We start from the raw sequence: 17,704 nt of genomic DNA, 5'->3' as shown, positions 1-17,704 counted from the left end.
TTTCAAAAAGGTCTTAGATGTTTATTTACATTTATAAATGAGTAATTTTAAGTCTGTCTGTCCCTGAAATAATAATTCTTCAGATGATAAGGCGACCAGTAAATGATACACACATGCACTTTTGCACTTGGTCTATACATCTGCTTAACTTTAAAGAAGTGAGCAAATCTCTGCTCACATTATGAAAGTTCAAACATACGGAAATATCTGCTAGGTTGGGAATGCAGTTATGAAGGAAACCCTTTATTCCCATGTCTGCCCAATGCAAGAAGCTTCATAGAATCATGGAATCATTTAGGTTGGAAAAGACCTTTGAGATCATCAAGTCCAACTGTTAACCCAGGACTGCCAAGTCCATCACTCAGCCATGTCCCTAAGCACTGCATCTACGCATTTTTTAAATACCTCCAGGGTTGATGATTCCACACCAATCTGGGCAGCCTGTTCCAGTGCTTGACCCTGTCCAATGCAAGCTCCTGCATGACCACCCTTTCAGTGAAGACATTTTTCCTAATATCCAATCCAAACCTCCCCTGGCACAACTTGAAGCTGTTTCCTCTTGTCCCATCACTTGATACCTGGGAGCAGAGACCGACCCCCACCTGCCTACAGCCCCCGCCGGGCAGCTGTAGGGAGCGATCAGGTCCCCCCGAGCCCCCTCCTCTCCAGACTGAGCCCCCCAGCTCCCCCAGCCGCCCCCCAGCCCCTTCCCCAGCCCCGTTCCCGGCCCTGGACACGCTCCAGCCCCTCCGTGTCCCTCTGGCAGTGAGGGGCCCGGCACTGAACACAGGATTCATGGTGCGGCCGCACCAGTGCCAGGTGCTGGGGGACAGTCCCTGCCCTGGCCCTGCTGGCCACACCGTCTGGGACACGAGCCGGGCTGCTGCTGGCCGCCTTGGCCACCTGGGCAAATGTTAGATAGTGACAGAATAGACCAGTTGTAAGATTTTTCTTGCAGTTTTCTCTCTATTTTAAGGTAGTGGCTGGTGTCAGGGACAAGAAACTTGAACCACGCATCTGGTTCCAGACAGAAATTCTGCTGTGGTAACATGCCCAAAATGATACCTTAGAATATGCAGAGTTTTTGAGGTAGCTTCACTCTCCAGAGGAGGCTGACATACCAAATCAAACCCTTCTAAATGCACCCTGGATTTTCCATGAATTATTCAGTCTGCAAATAATTTATTAGGTGAATTTAACCCCCTTTTTCTGTTCATAGATTGCCCCTAAGCATTTTTAGTTTTCTTTCTGAAATTATTAAGTGACTACTTTTTATGGATAGATTTTAGGACCAGATTCTCCACAATGCTAAACTGTTTGGATCTGCCTGCCGCTGCATGCGAGGCACCTCTGTGCCGTTGCATAGGTGTGACAGGTCTGGGGTTTTGCCTGCTACTCATAAACCTCAAAAAAGAGTGAGGAGACATGGCAGAGTTTTATCATACCTAGTTCTCTACCATAGACTACCTTTTAATGACTCTAAACTTGCAAGATGATCCAGCAGCAGAGGCAGACGTGACTGTGACTATTGTGACCCCCAGGACGGCTGGTGGAGTTCCTTCCACACGCTCCAGGAGAGCACTGGGAATCCTGCCCTGTGTCTGTGAATTGATGCAAACAGCTCACTGAGGGTATTTGACCTGAAATACAATCAAAAGGCATTCTTTTCAGTAACCTCCTTGAAATGCTGCATTGCTGTAAATAAAAATAAGGGCTTAGGGTATTGAAAATACCACAAAAAATGGCAATAACCATCTGACAGTGCTCATTTTCCTATTTGACAAGAGGAGCAGGAATGTGTCTTTAAGTAATCGATAGAAAACTCAAGAGATAGCAGTAAATGAGTAACTGTCCAAAACTCTTAGGGAGGTCATAGATACATATTTCTTCAGGTTTCATATTTGGTTGGTAGAAGCAGCAAATGCACTCACAACTAATTCCATTCATTGGGAAATAAGAACAGAAAGAAGATGGAATGGAAAAGAGCAGCATCAAAAGTGCCAGCACCAGGAAGAGATAAAACCAAATCAGTATTCAAATTACATGCATGTCTCAATTTTGCTTTGTTATTGTGTCACTATTTTGAAAAGCCCAAATTATGCTCATAAAAACTTAAGCTATCCATACATATGTATGAAAGTATTCAGCTTCAGCAGGGCTGAGACAGACAAATCTGGTAGTGGGTTTCTTTTCAGGTTGTGAGAAGCAAATAATAATCAGGTGTAGTTGAGTTGTGTGAGATATTGGAGTCCTGGAACCACCTCCTTTGTCTTGTTCTTCTCCAAGAGACAAGGAAGAATATGAATGTATTCTGCTTCCCGTCTGGGGAGTCATTCCACTTTCCAGTGAAGACAGTGGGAAATTGTCATTGTATTCAGTGCATGGAACCAAAGTGTTAATATCCTGCTACAATCATTCATGCTTGCCCACGGTGCCTACCACACATTCCTCAGGAGTTAGAAGATGAAGTAGTTCACGTAGGATGGCTTTTAAAAATGCAAAATTCCATACATGTTGCAGAAAGTTATAATGGCTGTTTTTTAAGACAGGACATAAACCCCATCTCACATTATCTGGTATGTCATGGGTCTCCTGGTGCCTCTGGGTGCAGATTTCTCAGAGCTTTGGCCTCAGTTGTCATCTCATTCAGGATGGCTCACGCTATCCTCCCATCTTCAGACTAGAACGTGAGTTGTGTTAACAGAGATTTAACAGATCTGAGTAGATGGGGAATTTTTAATCTCTTCAGAGGCTATAAAATTAGTAACCAGAGATTCAACGCTCACACTTGTCCAGTTAGAGAAATTACCTCTTAAAAACACTCTGTGTATGAATACACATTTACCTTACCTGATACACAAGCGTCTCCCAAATAGTGCTGCTTCTCACAGACCAGTTGAAGAGCCTCCTTCCATGCTAGAGCACAGGGACTGTCCACCTCCTTGTCCTCCTCAGAAGCCTCTCTAACATTTCAGCGTTCTCTTCTCTAGATCTTCAACGTACAAAACAGTTTTATCACATTGCCTTAGATGAACATTATTCAGTTATGTCTACCCCAGGCATTGCCTCTGGAGTGCTCATCTGGAGAATGCTATTTCATTATATGCTCATTTTTCAAATAGTTTCCATTTATGTATGATCATTGCAACTGTTCTGCAGAGTCTTAAAATCCAGATGTACAATAACCTCCCCTTAGTGTGCAGGTAACAACCTGTGCTCATAAATTGGTTACAAATCAGTTGCCAGAGCATGATTTCATATCAGCACTACATCCCTCACAAACACTAGTCAGAATTTCTTGGTATTTACTTTATTAAGTCTAGGACTTGAATCTTTTGCCTGGTAGAAACTTTGGCTTAGTGAGTAACATTTTTATATATTTTTGTTTTATTTTTGTCTGCTAGCATCCAGGACACTGAGTCACAGATCAAGATCCCACTGAGCTGTACAAACACAGATCATACAGACAGGGCCTGCCCCAGAGAGCAATATTTTAGAAGGGATTTTATAAAAATAGAATTAAAGCTTACCAAAAGGCCTGAGAAGACAGCCCATTTATACACCTGCAGCAATTACATTTTGGCAGAATACTCTTGAGATAAACGTGCATATGCAGAACTTCCTTGCTGTGATGGAGAACGTGGATAATAAGAGACACAGCTGCATTGTCTCCTCAAAACCACTCACCTTTGAATATAAAGTGTGAGGATACAATGAAACAATAATATTGTTTAGCAATTCTGTAGCTTTTTAACAACTTCCAAGGACTATAATACATTCGCCGATTAATCCTCACAGCACCCCAGTGAGGAAGGTGAGTTACCTCTACTGTGTACATCTTCCTGGCAAGGCAGGATTGTCCCGTGCAGTGCATCATCCAGCACATTCTCTGCAGTGGAATAGATCTCACCTTGAAGGAAGGTGTGGGGTTTTTTCTCCTTTTTTTATTTTAGGATATTCACCTTAAACTTCTCATTCTATAAAACTGGGAAAAGGTTATTCACAAGGAAATGTATCACAGGCAGCCTAAAATATGGGCTAAAAAGTGCTTGTATAAAACAGTTGTGTCTGATAAGAAAAACGATGGAAGCATATGCTACAGAAAATAAAAAGAAAGAAAGAACTGCAGATTAAGGTGACTAGAAATAATATGTCAGTGATACCCGTGTCACCAAAAACTAGAAGACTGATGATCTGTGTGACTGAAAGGAAGCAAGTGGGCGGCGAGAGCAGGAAAGGGCTGTCAGCCATGAAGATAATGTTACAAGGACCCACGCTTTAGGTTTTCAAAGCTGAGTAAAGAATTAAGTTGCACAGTTCCAAATGAAATTAGTGGAATTTGTATGTATCTCAAGTAAAAATGGCATATGGGGAGAGGTTTCACATAAAACGTAGTATAACATGGAGTATTCACGATGGACAACATTAAGTAGAAATGACAGATGCTGAAGGCAACTGGTGAGCAAATATCCAAATTAAGACATCTATCTACATCTTTGCTGTTTACTTTTCCCATTCAGACTGACCAGATGAATTAACTCATAATTAAGGGTTTGAGCTTACCCCTTTTAATCTGCTTTAACAGAAGCCAAAAACCAACCAAACAAAAAGATACTGGGGATGACTGACTCTCCCAACTTGTGCACCTTCACTCCAACTCTGTTCTTAAAACACTGCCATTTTTAAAATATATTCAGTGATGTGGCTGATAGTAAACATGAGCAAGTGGAATTCATCCGTTTCTAATTTGGACACTAAAGTGTCACATATTGTGAATGTTGAACAGGTACCTATGATTTTATTCGGTACTGCATCAGGACTCTTTGGTCTCCTTTTCCTACAAACCTCTTAAGGGTCTTCTCTGTGCTGTCTCTCATATATGAAAGGCAAAGGATTCTCAGCTTCTCACTCTTCTTTCTTTTTCCTTTAAAGATCCATTTCTGTTGGGACTTCTAGGCTGCCCAGTGTTTGAAAGCCAGGGTGATGGTCAGTCTGAGAGCTTCAAGTCTAGTTTATAGAATTCAAGGAAAATCAGCAGAAATTTACAAAACCAGTAACAAGTTTATTAAATGCATATATTTTACTGCTTTCCCTAAGTTTTGTAACTGGATTGTCTTGGCCTGCAGCCCCCAGTTTTGATTAGAGAGTTGTAATATAAATATTCAATAATAACAACCATAATAAAAATGGGTAATGTAACTCCACCCCTTCCTTCAGGAAAATTTTATTCCACTGAATGATTGCAAAGTAGCCCCAATTTTAAGTGCCTCTGCTTCAATCTTCAACATATTTCTTAGGAAGATTAGAATATTCTCCCCTGTTCTGTGATGAATTAACTGTGTTTGGTCGTATTTTTTGAGGGGGGCAGGGGGAATTACCATATCACTATATGCACAAGAGATCAAATGTATGATTAAAAATATTTATAATACTGATGTGGAAAAGAATGATATGTTAAACAGATAAGCATATAATAATGCATGTCTTATCCATAAAATTTAATTTATCCCTTGGGCAGGGCATAAACTTTGCTCAAGAACAACATGTTTTCCATCTATAGATTGCAGAGCTAAACTGCTTAATTTTACAGCAAATTGATCACTGCTGTAATATTTCAGGAGCAAAATGATCCTCAACAGTCAGTTCAGTTTCAAAAGCCAAAATTTATAGTTCTGCTTCTGATTTAGTGATAAGGTTTTTTAACATATTGGGCATTTCATCACTTTCTATCGGGAGTCAGCGTTGAACCAACAAAGAAATATTTTTGAAATCAACAACAACAACAACAATAAAAAAAGGGACGTAAATAATATACATCCAACTGACAGAAGAGTTTAATATTCCCTTCAGACTGGTAGGAAATTACTCAGATTCCTGTCCTTGTAAACATGTGTCCTGGCCCGTACAGGAGACGGGCTGTACTGCTGCAGGGGTGGAATCATGCAGGCTCCAGAGCCCAACTACCTTCCCGAGTGCTAAAGAAACTATTTCATTGATTTTCCCAAGTGGCTAAACTTCATTTTACCCAATGCAAATAAAATTTATTAGATCTAAAGTTATTTGACACTTTTGATATGTTTAAAATAAATGTAGAGAGATTTAATGATGTGAAAGTTCATGACTCAGTAAAGATTGCTCCCTAGCTGGGGTCTTAGGATAGACACCTATAAAATCAAATTATTATAATCACAGGAGTCATGAGAAAAAAGTAGGCCCTGCTGAGCTCTATTCACAGAGTTTTTGCATTCATTATACTCCTTCTAGTTATGAAACAAAGGGACGAGGTAGGCTGAAATCTCAAAAGGTTTTATCAAGTAATTCTTTGCAGCAGCATTTTGTGATTACTACAGTGAATTTTTAGAAATCCAATTTGTATGCCAAGAGAAGAGGAAAAAGACATGTCTTCTTCATTACCTCAGTGTGGTAATAAATGCTCATCTTTGAACACTAACCCCCAAAATTATGGGCACCGGAAAAATAAAAGTAAATACGTGGATTGTATTTGTTCCGTTTATCAGAGAGTGTTATTCAGCTACCTCTGGAGTAAGTTACTGACAAAATACCCAACTTAAAGACATTCTCTGTGTTGAAAAGGTCAGTTTTTAAAAGGCTAACTCCCACTGACCGATGTTATGTGTGATTTAGGAGAAAACAGCTCCTAAAAATCCTCCTTAAACGTATATACATCCACCTCCTCCGTTCTGATACCTAATCAGCAATACCGCGTGGTTGTATTTTGGGGAGTGTCATGTATTTACACACAGGAGAACATGTATATGGCTGTTTTATAATCAAGAAGATTATTTCCCAAAGCTGCTATTGCCTTTATGCATATATCTGCACACTGACCTGGGACACACTGAATGGGGACACAGTAATTGGGTCGTTTGCTTGGGCCTGGTATTTCTTTGGAGGCTTAAAGGGTAAAAAGTCTCTGTGCACAGTGCAGAGTGTGATGGTATATTTTTCATGTTTGTGCTTTATAATAAAAACAAGAGAAAGGAAAAGATCAAATGCCAACTTTTTTTTTTTTTTTTTTTTTTTTTTTGTGAGGAAAACAATAATTATGGGTGAATATTTCACCTGCAGTTATTTATAACTGGAGTTTAGATCAGGGAGATATCTCAATCCTTGATGGAAGCTCACAGTCGGCCGTGCAGACGCTTTGTCTGGCCACAGTCTGTTTGGCTCAGTGGGATTATCCTGGGGAAGATGATGCCAAGCACTCTGGCTCCCTTTAAAAACTGAGGCAAAAGATTTCAGCTGCAGGCTCAACTAATTTAAATGCACATGTTCTTCTTCAGTCAGTTACATCCATTAGTTGATCGAGCAAGGAAACCTTCCCCACGTTTCTGCTAATAAGCACTTACGCAAATATTTTAGAAACATGGATCTGTATTCTCAACTTGTGCAGTTTTACTGAGAATAGTGGATAAAAGGTGATTTATGTTAGCCAATATTTCAAATGCATTTTCTAAGGCTCAAAATTCAGCTCTTTGGAAATACATGCAAGATTTCTGATGGAAGAATGCACTTGAGGTTGTCAATCTTCTTTTAATTAGAGTTAAGTATAGGAAATCCTTTACCAATCAGTTGCGATTAAAGAAGAACTGGCCGTGGATGATTTAGTGGATTTGTTTTACTTTGCATCATCTTCCTCAGATGGTTTTCACATAAAATCCCTTCTTCAGGTTTTAAGCTTTACAGTTGTGCTCAAAGACCTGATCAGCTATCCTGCAGCTGAGTGCTATAGAAACCCATAGTAAGAGACAGCATGAACAAGTGTGAAATCTGGGTTGTCTTCAAATTAACTCCGTGTCCGCATGCTCAGAACTGTCCATTTGCAAGTAGCCTCACCAAAAACCATGAACACATTGGTGGTCATAAATGACGTACTGTAATTATGCTTGCCAATGAATGCCCAGCAAAATATTTTAACAAATGCTTGCATCTGAAATGGGTGTGTCTGCACCCAAACCTCAAGGTGAAAATTAGGTGAAATGGCTGCATGCTGATCCCCCAGTCTGAAATACAAAATATCTATCAAGTCCAGGCTCTTACGAAAATGGGTTCACATTTGCTTAGTAGGTTCATAAACCCTAAGCAAACATTTCAGCGAACCAGCTCACAGTTTTGAAAGTGTCATCCCAAACCTGGTTTCCTATCAGAGACGTTTTCTGTGCTGTAACAGCAGTAAGTACAGGGTTAGCTCCCCTTTACCTTTTCCCTTTTTCATGCTTTTGTGCATTTCTTGGGTTCTTCAGTTCCCTCCTGCTGTATTTCAGGCTGTGCGCTCTCCTCGCCTGAAATCCTTTCTGTCTTTATCTCTGTTATTATTCCCTCTAAACTTTCTTTGTTACCTGCTCTGTCTCCTATTATTTCTCCTGTGTCATCAAAAACTGACTCCATACAGTCTGCCAATTAGCCTTTGTCTGTCAGCACATTCATCAGCATCCCGAAGAGTGATGGTGAATGGCAGCGCATGGAAGCGCTATTTGATATGCAGCTGTGTGTCCTTGCGCATAGCTATACCGTTACTGATGAAGTGGTAGGATGTGGCTTAGATTTCCTAGAGCCAAAACTTTTCGTAAGAAGCAGATAGAATTAGTAACAAATGAAACAGAATGAATTAAGAGAAGCTGTTTCAAAATTAACAGCTAAGTGCACAGAACTTTCCTGCATTTAAAACAGACTGTTATGAATATGGACCTCCTATGTATGCAAAGTGAAAAAGCCTGACACAGATATTTCCAGGAAACAAAGAGAATTAACGGTGTAATCTGATATTACATACCTGCAAGTGAGTAATGCAAATAAAGCTGCTTCTGTACTTGTTACAGGGAAAATAATATGACTTTGGTATAAAACACGCATTGCATTCTTTTGTGGAAATACATAAGTATGCATTATTCAAAATTCAAATATTAATGACCACATAAATATTCTATGATCTTGGCTATTACTTTCAGAACAAACATTTTAATTTTAAGATGTCATATTTGTAAAAGCTGTATTTTGAGTAAGAGCGAGAGAGAGAAAGAGAGAGGCATACCCTTCTAAAGGTGTCTCTGTCTTGCCACAGTGTCTTTGCTTGCTTACCAAATACATGGCACGTTTCAATTTCTTTTAGCTCTACAATGTTCATCTGCTTAAAAATTTACAATGCTACTATTGGAAAAAAAAAAAAAAGCATAGGAAGAAATAAAAAGCAAATGCATAGGTGTGTGTTTGGATGAACTGTGGATGTCTGAAAGTGCATGCCAGTAGGTAGAATTAGATTTACGAGGCTGGGTTTATGTGTGTAAGCTTTAAAGCAAACTTCAAGGGTATGTATGACCAGAGCAGTGGGATTATATGAGTAGCCTATAAAACTACATCCTCCTATCACTACATCTTTCCTAAGGGACATTTCCAAACTAATCAGAAAGGAAAGCAAAATAATAAATTATAAAATATTAAGCACAAATGAGAGTTTTGCCTTGTCTAGACAGTCTGGATCAGATTTTCAAAGGAAAGCTATAAGAAAATTTTATACATGCCAAAAGTCAGCTTTTGTATATGCAAATGGATATTTATTACAAATGTTGCAAATGGATTTCCAGATACTGTTTCAAAATCAGCCTGCCAGATCTGAGTGAGCTAGATTTTCCAGGGACTTGACACACGCCCTTGCAGCCAGATTCCCAGAAGAGCTCAGCAGCGGTATCACAGTGGGGTGGGATCTGTGAAGCACTTTGAAAAAGCTGGCTCTCACTTATTTAATTAAATAGAAACATAGTGCTTATGGAAATCTCCAGTTCATTGTAATAAACATATAGAACCTGGCCCTAAGGTGTTTTGAAAATTTGCACGTTAAGCCTTACCTCTATTAATAGTTGTTGATGCGGATCAGTTCCCAGGGCTACCTGAGGAATGGAAGTGCCTTGCAGGCTGTTATGGTGGCACCTTGAACCCTTTGAGGGTCTGGAGCACCTGCTGAAGGTCACTCCAATGCTTTCTTGTGAAGCACGTCAAGTCCCAAGTGCACAAACTGGCATGGCAGAGAGAAAGACCAGCCTAGTATTTCTCCTAGAAGGTCTTTAATCATTCTCATTGTTCTTGGCTCCTGCTGCCAGAGCGTGTGGGGTGAATAGAGGCTGCAGCTTCCCCACAAGCACAGGCGAGCAGGGGCACGCTGCCTGCCAGCGATGCAGCAGCTGCTGCGTGTTTCATCCTTGAGGTCCTCTGCCGGGTCCCGAGGAGCCGAAGTCCGGGGCATTGGGCAGCCCCTGTGCCTTTTTAGCTCTCTCGGCTGTGTGTAACACAGCACAAAGATCATTCGCATGGAAGACATGCACCTGGGGTCTTCTGCCCACTGTTTCATTTACTTAGTTGTAAAAATACAGTCTGCAGCCTCACTTTATATTTAGAAATCACTACGCCTCAAAAGCTTGTTTTGTTTTGGCTTTCTTCATCAGCATTCATTGGTTCGCACCCTTAGCATCACCCTTTCCTCGTGGTGGGATGGGTGTGCTTTGAGAGCGTTCTCTGGGAGGAAGAAGCCATTTCGAGGAGCTTAGCGGAGGCTCTGATTTTCAAAAGAGTTGGGATTTGGATGTATAAAAGAATATCTAATTAGTGCGCATATGTGTCACAGTGATAAACAGGGATAGTTACAATCATTTGTATGCACAGAGGCAAGAAGTCGCTTCTAATACTGTTAAAAATATTGAAAAGTCGATCTCAGAAAGGTTTTCACAGGGGCCGGGGGGACTATTTAAGAAATGAGATGCCTGGAGAAAGATGTATTGGAATAAGATTTTATGACAGCCTGTGCATCCAGATACCGCTCGCACTTTGGTGACCACAGGAGTCACAAGGGGCTGGGTGTAAACTGGGTGTGTGGCTCGCAGGTGTGCCCTCGGCCGCACAGAGCTGGAGCAAGCTCAGGAGCTGTGGGAGGCTCCTGGGGTTCCCTCTGGGCTCCGTGTCTTCCTTCACATTCCTCCTGCCTTGTCTCTTTTTAGGTAAAGTGCAACCCCCTGCACAATGAGGATAGGCCTTGAGCTCCACAGGGCCCAAAATTACATTTGGTTTGCTTCGGGTGAGCGTCCAGGCTGCACCCAGGTAACGAATCCCTGCGGCTGAGGAAAGTGGTGAGCCTTTCCGTTCTTGCCTGATGCCATGCAGAAATGATTTTCCTCATCTCCGCATGCTTCTCTCTCACACAGTTTGTGTGAACTGTGAGGTTTTCACTGATTTCCTTATTGCTCTGTGCCACCCTGTTTGTCCACGCAGAGAATGTGTGCATATTACACCACATTTTATGTTACTGGGCAAGTTTCTGTTTCTTCAGCTTCCTTTACATTGTTTACAAATTCTTGGCAGAAATCCTGCTCAGCCAGTGACTGCTTAGCCAAATTAAGAAATGCTTCTTGTATTTACTCTATAGAGAAGTGCTGGTTAGTGTCCTCTATAAAATGAGTGATCAGCATACTGATAGCAGGAGCTTTTTATTGCTTAACACCGCCCGGGTAAAGCCAGACTTCAAGCTTGCAGGAATAGTTCTTAGGCAGTGGGGCTGACTTTTTGTTCATGCTTTTAGCGTCTGAAACTGCTGCTGACCAAATGGTGCTCAACAGAGTCACACCTCGAGGATGTGTTTTCATTTTCCTTATAGTTACTATTGTGTTCTCAGAGCCTGGACAGTCTCTTTAATGACAGTTTATCCGCAGGTTCCATAAAACCAGTCAAAACCACTGAAGAAGGAACCTTCAGGAACTTTGCATGACCACAGGCAGGGTGGGGGGACTACTGCTTTCTTGGTGGGTCGCTTCCTATTAGCAGCTCTTTGGTGGACGTGGTATTTAACACCAGATCGACTCGGCAGAGGATGCTGAGAGAAACACAGTGGTCACCAGGTGCTTTAACTGATTTACAAGCCTGAAGTTTGTATTAGGGTTGCTGGATTCTGCTTTAGGTGCACAGACTGGCAGCTTGGTCTGCTCAGCACTAGCCAGGGAAATTGAAAGTCCAAGAACATTTCTGACAGTATTTCAGCCCCAAACGACAGGAGCTTGCAGGGAGCGGCTGCTGCTGCTGGCAACTTTCACTCACATCCAAGTCAGAAGCAAGAAATAAAAGTCCTTCCACTTGTGAATCTCTCTCAAAATCAAAATCCTCCAGGGTGGGTTTTGGTCTGATCACTTGAACCTGATTTAAATATGAATTCAAAAGTATTGATGACTGGATATCAGGTTCTGGCCCTTCCAGTGTCCCCTGTAATTCTGACACCGTTGGCTTCTTCCCGGCCAGATTGCTGCGGTGTGTCAGTTTTCTCTGCAGCAGGCGGCACACAATTCTGCCTTACATTTTACCTTTGCATTTTCATCTCCTGTAATTCCTTCTGATACATTTCACCACATGATCTTTAGATAGGGTTTGCATTTGCTCTTGGGCTGTTTCTACTGTCCTACATATGTCAGTAACTTTTTGCAGAGTCAGACTATCTTCCCCGAAGAATTTTCTATTGTCATCACTTTGGAGCCCCACTATGGTTGCTGCCCCTGTTAATTCCCTTAAAAAGATACTCAGTTCTGTGTCACCAGCAGGTCCGTATTGTACTGGCTATCCTCCATGAGCTACTTATAGCTCCCTTTGGCACACAATATAGAACACATAAAAATCATATGAATTCTTGGGTGCTAGATCACATACATCAATGCAGATACTAAGATCTTGATTTACTTTTATCTGGTTATTTGTGTAAATGCTAAGCATTTGATATAAAAGCTGTTATTTTCCGTACCCCTCAAAACAAGTACATGCATTGCATTCTTTACACATTTCTGTGTACATGTTTTTTCAGCCCAGAATTGTAACACTGTACATTATAGAAGAAAGATTTTCATAGACACAAATGGGAATTACGTGTCCAATTCAATTGACTTTTAATTGGAGTTGAACAACTACAAAGCCTTTGAAGAACCCTGCTACACTGAACCTCTTAATTTAGCCTGAACCTGTTGATGAAAATCCCAACTCCTAAGCAGCAGCGGGGAAATGTTTCCTTTTGCTCCAGTAGCCATGCTATCATTCACAAAATGTCCAAGGAGTTTGGTCTTAGTACAGTTCATATCTGGCTGAGAAATAAACTTACTCTGATTTTTTTACCTTATAGTCAAATAATACCGAAATGTTACTACAGTTAGCATGAAAATCAAACACCTCTGTTTTAGAAAATAAGTTATACATGTTTCCTATTACTAAGAATCTACCTGTTTTGTAGTAGAAATAGACAATTTCTTGCTTAGAGTTGGGATATTTTGAGTAAAAAAATATTTTAAAGTTATTTGTTCAAATGATAGAGTTGTACACATTATACATACCTTAATAAACCACACTTGCTGATTAAAATAATTATAAAACTTTTCCCAATTATTTTTGAGCTGTAATCTCAATACATATCTAACTCTTTAATGTATCAGAAAGGCAAACATCAAACCCAAAAATGTTACTGGTGAGGAGTCAAAAAAAGGGAAGCATACTTTGCCTGCTCTGATGATGAAAAGATGACCAGAATTTTAGAGATTCTGGCTTAAGTCACAGAAGATTTTTTAAAATAAGGATAAGGCAGAAACGCATTTTTTCAACTTTATCTCTCATTGTTCCCTCAAATCCTTCACATGTCACAGCATTATTTTAAGGCAGCTTCATGTTTGCTTTTGTTTCTATTAATTTGGTACCTGAGGTAGTGGTGCAGTGGTTGGTTTTCAGGTGCTGTGTTCAGTTCCTGGAAAAAAGGCAGTCCTCCTTGGGTTGATAATACGTCTGGCACCTGCACATGTACATCAAACGCATATTTTACTTTTTTCCTTTGTATTCCACGCATACAGCAGCAGATAAGACTAGACAAATGCACTTTCATTGACAAAGACTCAGAGAATGCTTTGGGGTGGAAAGGATATTTGGTGATGGTATCTTGCATAGTTTGTCCCCTCTGCACCATGGCAGGATTGATTGCTTTATCACTAAATGATCCCTGATGGATGAGTATTGGGTGTAGGCATCAGTTAAATGTGAGGATGATAATTCAGTTTTACTGATGCCACTGAAAGGGGAAGTTAATCTATTAAGTTGTTTAGAAGTTTTACAATTTCCCATAAAGTGTTTAAAGCAGAGCCTCTCAACCTTTGCCACTGCATGACCTACTCTTTCTTCTTATCCTCCTTTTTATCCATGCATATAGCATGGAATTAACCTGGTGGCCTCCAATATAGCATGGAGGGAGGCAAGGTGATTTTTTCCCTGGTTAAGGACATAAAGGACCTCATATACAGATCAAAAAGAATGGAGAGATTTGTTACAAATTATAGGGGCTAATAATCGGATGTGGTTTGTGTCACATCTAATATCTAGGCTTGGACATCACCTCTTTGGGATCATGGTCTTGGTTCGTGGCCTGGGTCAGGGTGTGCTCCCAGGTTTGCTCTCATCTGCATGAGGTTCTTGCAAGACACCTCCTTGTGACTGCCTGTGTGGGCTTCAACCCGCTTGGCACGGCCGTGCAGCCTGGCACGCTCAGGGGCGCAGGGCACCATCCGCATCGGAGGTTGGCTCCTCTACACTGGGGAACATGAATCCAAGCGCTTTGCAGCGCTGGCTGGCTGGCACGTGGGGTGACATGTGGGCAGCAGCCCAGTCCGGTCACCCTGGGCCAGGGAGGAAGAGAGTGAGAATTGGGCCTCCTGCAGACACAGTTTCTTTGCCGGGACGATATTGCTCTGTGCCACCTCAAAGGCAACGCTTGTGCAAAGCCACCCCAGCCCCAGAATGATGAGGCACAGGGAGAGATGCAAATGAGAGAAAATTAGAATAAAAGAAATTAATATTTGATGCATACAAGCATATGCACATAAATATAAATACATCTATATCTAAAATAAAATAGTTTTTCCCCAGAGTGAGTGAGCTATGTTTGCTGCTTGGGTTGTGCCGTCACTCATGAAGATGATGCAGTACAGCCTTTTACCCACGCCGCTGCCACCCGTTCTCCCACTGTGTCTAATGGTGATTAGGAAGGTCCCTGAAAGCTCAGCAGAGAAAAAAGCTAGAGGACAGAATTATAATAATGGAGAAAGACAAAGATACAGAAGAAAGGGAATGGATATTATCAGCATTTTACATTTTTGTGCATGAAGCCATACAGCATTAGGCTGGTTTGAATAATGCAACTGACAACTGTCAGAAGAAAATTTGCTGGTGTTGGACTCCACCCCAAAGTATCCAATTTAGTGCGTATCTGACATAAATGCAAACATCTGTTTGAAATGGGCCAGGGATGAGATTAGTGAGAAATTCAGTTGTGCTGGGAAACCAATGGCAGGGTACCCTGCTCTTTGAAGATCAGTAAGAATTACCACAGAAAAGTTACCTGATTTGCCAACAAGCTACCAGATTGCTGTTTCCTCTGTTAACTGGGTTAGGAAAGTTTTCGGGGAAGATGAAAATTGACTAATGAAAAGGTGAGAAAATATTTAAAAAGAAACATGCAAGCCAAACAGTTGGCTATTGACAGGATGGTGCAGTAGAGGATGAATCGCTCAGACAGATAATGGTCACAAACCAAAGCTCCTCTGTGGATAGTTTGTCCTTTTAATGAGCTGAGCAGGCCTTATCTAACACGTGCTGAGTTATCACCAGCAGTGGAGGATTAGGTCAATTAATAGAGATACCTGCGTACTTTTTTGCCTGAACAGGTTTTCCCTGGAAATTACTGATTATGTAAACCAATTTATTGTGTGGAAACGTATCAGTTTTGAATTAGTGTTTGTCAGGACGATTTCTTGAGTTTCAAGGAGATTTTATGTTCAAAAGCAAAATAAACCTCAGAACCAACGGTAGGTAAGGCACTCACCAGCCATGGAGATGCACGTTCAAATGCCTCCATGATGTTGGTTCCTTGGTAAAATTCATCCGTTGCAGGTTCTCCTTCCACAGAGCAAATACAAAGGCAGAAAAATTAACTAGAAATCAGAATATTTGGAGTATTTCTTCCAGCACAGAAAGTATCAGAGCTTTGCATTCCCTGTACCTGTTTCAGCTACATTGCAGTGAGAAGCAACCACTGCCCGTTCACTCGTGTCACCTTTTCTTTGTAAAGCTCGCTGCTCTCTCTGGACTTTACAAGAAGAAAGGAGACCCTGTCAAACAGCCACTTGCTCAGGTTCAGAAAAGAAAAAAAGGATTTGCTTCCGATTTTGTTGCCAGGTCAAGCAGAAATCTGGCACTGTTATTCCCCTCTCAGCAGGCTAAGAGGTGTGCTAATGGATCCAGGAGACCACAGCACTAAGTTGGTTGCAAATCATACTCTGTCCATGAGCATGCGCTGGTCAGACAAGTGGGAGGTAGGCAATACCCTCATCACATCTATTCCAACAGCAGCCACCACCTGTTACAATCCCCCTTTCCATCCTTGTGCCGGCCAACACAAAGTTGAGTAATTGTGAACAATTTGAAAAAAATCAGTGTTTGGTCTTGAAGACACAAAGATATTGTGTCCTCCTCCCCCAGACATGGACTTTCTTCTTAAGTGGAACCAGATAGTGCTGTTCCATTCCCATGGGCTTCACTAAAACTCATGCATGTGCAGGTGAGCATTGCCCTGGAGAATGTCTTCTTAAATCTGAGCTTACTAAATTGATACAAGCAGGACAGTCTTTTGGAATGGTAATTTTGCTTTCTGAACTAGCATTTATTTGATCTCTGTATCAATGCTTACCCACAGATCATCAATGCACTGGAGAAAACGTGTGGGATCTTCAGAAACAATTTTTAAGCAGCAATAACAAAATCAGAATGATGGTCGCTATTCAGGGAGCAAACAAAGCTTCACTTCAGAGTAAACATACTGGAAAAATAAATCAAAATGCCTAAATGCCTAAAATTGCCTGTTAGCTCAAAGTCTTAATCCATCCTTTGCAGACCTCCAGATTACTCAATGGAGAAGAGCAGAAAGAATCAATAGAAATTACAATAAATAAATTCATGGAGTAAGATAGGGTTCAGATGAAGTAAAACTCTGACTGCAACTTTGCTTCAAACTAAGCAGAACCTTTTTCAAGTTTCAGAAAAGTTTGAATAATTTGTTCTAGAAGTGAATAAAATTTCAGCGGTTTCTTTTCTCCCTGATTCAAGTGGAGATTTTAACCAATATAGCGAGTGAAACGTTGTAAGTAACAGAGAACATGAAAGGACATCAAAGGTTCAAGGAATGAGGGAAGAGTCTGAGATGCAGAAGCTGTGGGTTCAGTTTGAAGCACTGTTCCTGAGCTGCTTAGAGACTGGGCAGAATAATTCATTACTGAAACCTTGATTTCCTTTTTAGCCCTTATTTATTTAGAATATAAGACAGGCTGGCTATAGAGAGGGGTGCACTGAGTCCCTTACTACTACTGTAACAAACCAGCGATAATAATAATAATAATTGCTGCTTTTTGTCTCTGTGTGACAATTCCAAGTTTGCACTCTCAGGTGTAGAGGGTTATGTTCTTCTATATATACAGTTCTACAATTATTCAGTAGACTTGCAGATTAAGTGCCCAGCTTATTCCTGTCTACACTGATATTTACACACACTCAAATCAGATAAACAGTTCTAAAATTCTGGCTCGGCGCACATTACGAGTTAGGAGTTGTAACTCAATCTGAACCCATAAAGTTTTTG

General features: G+C 41.0%; 1 long non-coding RNA gene across 4 annotated transcripts; it reads right to left on the bottom strand.

The window, feature by feature from the left end:
• Positions 1 to 751: 751 nt before the first annotated feature.
• LOC129785199 (uncharacterized) lies at positions 752 to 17,704 on the bottom strand. Of its 4 annotated transcripts, none has more exons than XR_008748866.1 (4): positions 9,864 to 17,704; positions 3,824 to 5,007; positions 2,851 to 3,687; positions 752 to 1,640 (listed from the first exon to the last, which is right to left on the bottom strand). It is a non-coding gene; the product is annotated as an uncharacterized LOC129785199 (long non-coding RNA). The 4 variants fall into 4 exon arrangements; XR_008748868.1 differs by having other exon boundaries at positions 752 to 2,992; positions 3,531 to 3,687; XR_008748867.1 differs by having other exon boundaries at positions 752 to 3,687; positions 3,824 to 3,977; positions 4,846 to 5,007.

This window comes from Falco peregrinus, chromosome 9 (genome assembly GCF_023634155.1).
Source record: "Falco peregrinus isolate bFalPer1 chromosome 9, bFalPer1.pri, whole genome shotgun sequence".
In the NCBI taxonomy this organism is placed as follows: domain Eukaryota; kingdom Metazoa; phylum Chordata; class Aves; order Falconiformes; family Falconidae; genus Falco; species Falco peregrinus.
Note: the sequence above shows the minus strand (reverse complement) of the source record. Positions and strands in the feature narration are given on the sequence as shown.